At 40.6% G+C, this 4623-nt stretch overlaps 1 pseudogene; it reads right to left on the reverse strand.

Moving 5' to 3' along the window:
- Positions 1–1168: 1168 nt before the first annotated feature.
- LOC100347151 (developmental pluripotency-associated protein 2 pseudogene) lies at positions 1169–2731 on the reverse strand (annotated as a pseudogene).
- Positions 2732–4623: the final 1892 nt, after the last annotated feature.

Genomic DNA, 4623 nt, shown 5'->3' on the forward strand with positions numbered 1-4623 from the left:
AAAGTTTAGAAACAATACAAACCAGAAGCGAGGAGCAACATTTGAAAGAAAAAAAAAAGGCTAAAAATTTGATAAAGACTGTAATCTAAAATATAGAAGGCCCCCTTAAAATTCAGTTTAAAAAACTCTACTAAAGAATGTGCAGATCAAAAAAACATCCTAAAGACACACAGATAGATGGTAAGTATGCATATGAAAGCATTTAAATTTAAATGTGTGTCATGAGGGAATCTAAATTAAAGGTAGAGATAAGAGACCATACTGCATACCTATTAGAATGGGCAAAATCCAAAATTAATGACACCAAATGCTGGGAAGGGTGCGAAGCAGCAAGAACCCTCATTCATTGCAGGTAGAATTGCAAAATGCTACAACCACTTTAGAAGGCATTTTCTTACCAAGGCATACATGTACCATGTGATCCAGCAATCATGCTTCTTGGTATTTACCCAAATGAGTTCGAATCTTATGTGCCCTGCCAAAATATGTACATGAATGTTTACAGCAGCTTTATTCATGATTGCCAAAACTTGGAAGCAAGGTGTCCTCCAGCAGACGAGTGAATAGACTTTAGTACATCCAACAGTGGAATGTTACTTAGCACTGAAAAGAAATGAACTATCAAGTACATCAGAAAAACAAAGCATATTGCTATGTCAAAGCCAATCCGAAGAGCTACATGCTGCAGATTTCAAGTATATGACATTCTGGAAAAGGCAAAGCCATGAAATAGTGAAAAAAAAAAAATAATCTATGGTTTGTAGGAGGTAATGGGAAACAAAGGACAGCTAGGTGGAGCATAGGAGACTTTTAGAGCAGTGAAACTATTCTTTATTATAAGTGGGGGTCTTTAAAATTTCAAGAAAATATGTATTACAAAACAAACTATGCATGGACTTCAATGTTTTTGCACCACAATAAACGTATTTTTCTTCGGAAAATGTGAGAGGCACAGGGACAGAGAGAGTAGCTCCCATCCACTGGTTTACTCCACAAATGCCAGCAACAGCTGGGACTGAGCTGGGGCTGAAGCCAGGAACACAATTCAGGTCTCCTGCCAAACAGGTGGTAGGAACTCAGTGACTTGAGCCACCGCCATTGCCTCCTAATGTTGATTTAGCAAAACGCTGGAGTCAGAAGAAGGAGCTGATCATTCCATGTATACTCCAATATGGGACTAAGTGACCTTAACCTGTGGGTCTAACTTATCATTTAACTTTATTTTTCCATGGACTTTTTGAAGTACTCCTGTATTGGACATGTTATTAAACATTTGTCAAAACTATAGAAGGTCCAAAACAAAGAATGAAATCTAATGCAAAAGTATGGACTTTAATCAACGTGCCCAAATTGACTCATAAATTGTAACAAATGTATCACATGAATGCAAGATGTTGAGAAAATCATGCGTGGTGGGGCTGGGAAGTGGGGCAAATATCTGGGAACTCTGTATTTTCCCCTGAAACTGTTCAAATATAGCAAGCATTCTAAAACAAAACAAAATCACATTCTACATAACAAAATACTTAGTAAGTCTGTACTTGAGGTATGAGGAGACGCTGAAGACAGTCAGAATTATTCAGATGCAAGCCAATCTGTTGTGGACTCCACCATATGGCCTTCCTGGTAGAGAGGGGGAGGTGGGACTTTCATAAACTTAGGTACCACTTTTTAGTGAAAAAGTGGCTTTTTTGTTAAATAGCGGGAAGGCAAAGAATTCTCCTTGTATCTGCTTCTTCTCAATTACTCTCAGATAAAAACAACACGAACACAGTTTAAGGTGGCATATTTTGGGGTGGCATATTCTGTTTTCTTACAGTGTGGTGTTTTTTTCTCCCCCACTGAAATTAATCTTCTCATCATCTTCTTATTCCTCTTAGTACATTCAGGGCATAACATGTTGTCTTCTAGTCCTGGGGATGGAAAAGTACAGGCTGGTAACAGGAAGAGAGAAATCATCCTCTTGGGAGTATCAGGTACCCAGGTGTGGCCTGCACGGAACTGCAGGCGAACCCAGCCCGGTACATCTGCGGGGAGAAGTCTGCCGTGAACTACACACCACCTGACACCAGAAGCTTCCTACAAAAAGGCTTCAACTGAAGTAGGAATGGAAGACGAATTCACAGCCTTGGGCTGACTGACTCTTGCAGCAATTCTTGCCCAAGATGCCAATGTGGCTTCCTGAGCTGAAGTTATCACTTCAACTATATTAGTTTCTTCCTCTCCATTGCTCCTAGTACAACTGTCCTGAAGCCTTGCTCTATTAGTACTTTTTCTTGGACATGACTGCATTTTGGCTTCTCGTGGTGTGTCAGGAACATCCTGTATTTGTTCAGGATACGCATGTCTCTGGAGCCTCAGATACACTTCTATTTTCTGGCCATCTGTACTCAAATTAAGTTGTTGGCACCAGTTCCGCAAAGTGTTCCGAGACACCTTAGTAATTGGGGGCAAAATGGTTGGCAGGGGAAAAACTGCTTTTTTGCACTTAGGTTTTGGGGAAGCTTTGAATTGTTCATTTGCTTGTGGAAAATCAACTTTATTGCTTTGCCAAGGCTTCTTAGATTTGATATCTGCAGGTTTGATATCTGCGGTTGAAGAAACACTTGGTTCCACTAGATGTTCTTTTTTAGGTTCCTCTACAACTGGAACCAATGTTAAAATCACATTGTCCTCATCTAATGCCTCCTTAAAGTAACTCATCTCGCTGCTGCTATAATGTGAGTCTCAGCATTGTTTTTTGTAGATGTGAGATGATCACCATTGATATTTTGATTGTGATCAAAGGGAATCTGTAAATTGTCTTAGGTTTTTGTTGTATTAGAATGTTTTAACTATACCGGGTCTCTTGTGTTTTCCTATGAATTTTAGTATAATTTTTCCTAGATCTGATTAGAATGTTGTTGATATTTTGATTGGGATCACCTTGAATCTGTAAAGTGCTCTCAGTAGTATGGACATTTAATGATATTGATTCTTCCAATCCATGAACATGGAAGCTTTTTCCATTTTTTTTTTTGACAGGCAGAGTGGATAGTGAGAGAGAGAGACAGAGAGAAAGGTCTTCCTTTGCCGTTGGTTCACCCTCCAATGGCTGCCGCGGCCGGCGCACTGCGGCCGGCGCACCGCGCTGATCCGATGGCAGGAGCCAGGAGCCAGGTGCTTATCCTGGTCTCCCATGGGGTGCAGGGCCCAAGCACTTGGGCCATCTTCCACTGCACTCCCTGGCCACAGTAGAGAGCTGGCCTGGAAGAGGGGCAACCGGGACAGAATCCAGTGCCCCGACCGGGACTAGAACCTGGTGTGCCGGCGCCGCTAGGCGGAGGATTAGCCTAGTGAGCCACGGCGCCGGCTGCTTTTTCCATTTTTTAATACTTTTTCTGCTTCTTTCTTTAATGTTTTATACTTTTAATTGTAGAGATCTTTGACATCTTTAGTTAAATTTATTCCAATTTTGTGATTATTTTCGTAGCTATTGTGACTAGGATTGATCTTAAAAGCTCTTTCTCAGCTATGGCATTGTCTGGCTTTACAAAGGCTATTGACTTTTGTGTCTTAATTTTATATCATACTACTTTATCAAATTCATAAATTAGTTCTAATTGTCTTTCAGTGGATACTTTTGAATTCCCTATATATAAAATCATGTCATCTGCAAATAGGGATAGTTTGACTTCCTCCTTTCCAATTTGTATTCCTACGGTTTCTTTTCCTTGCCTAATGGCTCTGGCTAAAGCTTCCAGGACAATATCAAATGTCAATGATGACAGTGGGCATTCTCGTCTGGTTCCAGATCTTAGAGGGAATACTTTCAACTTTTCCCTATTCAATAAGATGCTGGCTGTGGGATTGCCATAAATTACTTTGATTTTGTTGAGGAATGTTCCAAAACTCAAAAATGAGAAAGGAAAACTTATGAAAATTAGGTGAAAGAACCAAACATGTACCTCACATAAGTATGCATATTGCAAATGATCATATGAAAATATGTTCAGCATTGTATTCCTAAGAGAACAATTTAAAACAACAATGTACTATTGCTACATGCCTACTAAAATTTTGAAACACAGAACAGAAAATCATAGTGATAAAGAAGCAAAAGGAAATTCTTATTCTGGTGAGAATTAAAAATGCTAAGCTACTTTATATGACATTGAGCAATTTCTTACACACATACTCTTACCATATGATCCTAAGAACTTACACTGGGCTGGCGCCGCAGCAAACTAGGCTAATCCTCCGCCTGCAGCGCCAGCAATCCAGGTTCTAGTTCCGGTTGGGGCACTTGTTCTGTCCTGGTTGCTCCTCTTCCAGTCCAGCTTTCTGCTGTGGCCCGAGAAAGCAGTGGATGATAGCCTGACTGCTTGGGCCCTGCACCCGCATGGGAGACCAGGAAAAAGCAACTGGCTCCTGGCTTCTGATTGGCGCTGCGCACTGGCCTTAGCGGCCATTTCGGGGGTGAACTAACAGAAGGAACTCCTTTCTCTCTCTCTCTCTCTCTCTCTCTCTCTCACTGTCTAACTCTGCCTGTCAAAAAACAAACAAACAAAAAAAGTACTTACGCCCACTCATGAACCTGAACATGGATGTTTATACAAATCTTTTTCATATTTGCAAAAATTG

Source organism: Oryctolagus cuniculus, chromosome 9 (assembly GCF_051225735.1).
Source record: "Oryctolagus cuniculus isolate XC-2025 breed Fujian yellow rabbit chromosome 9, ASM5122573v1, whole genome shotgun sequence".
Lineage (NCBI taxonomy): Eukaryota > Metazoa > Chordata > Mammalia > Lagomorpha > Leporidae > Oryctolagus > Oryctolagus cuniculus.